This window comes from Seriola lalandi, unplaced genomic scaffold, assembly GCF_002814215.2.
Source record: "Seriola lalandi dorsalis isolate HSWRI2012SDOR001 ecotype SW California unplaced genomic scaffold, Sedor1 jcf7180002053623, whole genome shotgun sequence".
Classification (NCBI taxonomy): domain Eukaryota; kingdom Metazoa; phylum Chordata; class Actinopteri; order Carangiformes; family Carangidae; genus Seriola; species Seriola lalandi.
Window position 1 is genome coordinate 28,588 of NW_019524176.1, and position 273 is coordinate 28,860.

A 273-nucleotide genomic window follows, 5' to 3' on the forward strand; every position below is an offset into this window, starting at 1 on the left:
ATCAGGGTCTCATCGGGGTCTCGTCGGGGTCTCGTCGGGGTCTCGTCGGGGTCTCGTCGGGGTCTCGTCAGGGTCTCGTCAGAGTCTCGTCGGGGTCTCGTCGGGGTCTCATCAGAGTCTCGTCGGGGTCTCATCAGGGTCTCATCAGGGTCTCATCAGGGTCTCGTCAGAGTCTCGTCTGGGTCTTATCAGGGTCTCATCAGGATCTCATCAGGGTCTCATCAGGGTCTCATCGGGGTCTCAGCAGGGTCTCGTCAGAGTCTCGTCGGGGTC

At 61.2% G+C, this 273-nt stretch overlaps 1 protein-coding gene across 1 annotated transcript in view; it reads left to right on the forward strand.

Annotated features, from left to right (window-relative positions):
* Nucleotides 1-273, forward strand: part of katnb1 (katanin p80 (WD repeat containing) subunit B 1) — an 11,931-nt gene that overhangs the window by 7,845 nt on the left and 3,813 nt on the right. The gene's annotated exons all lie outside the window — the stretch shown is intronic.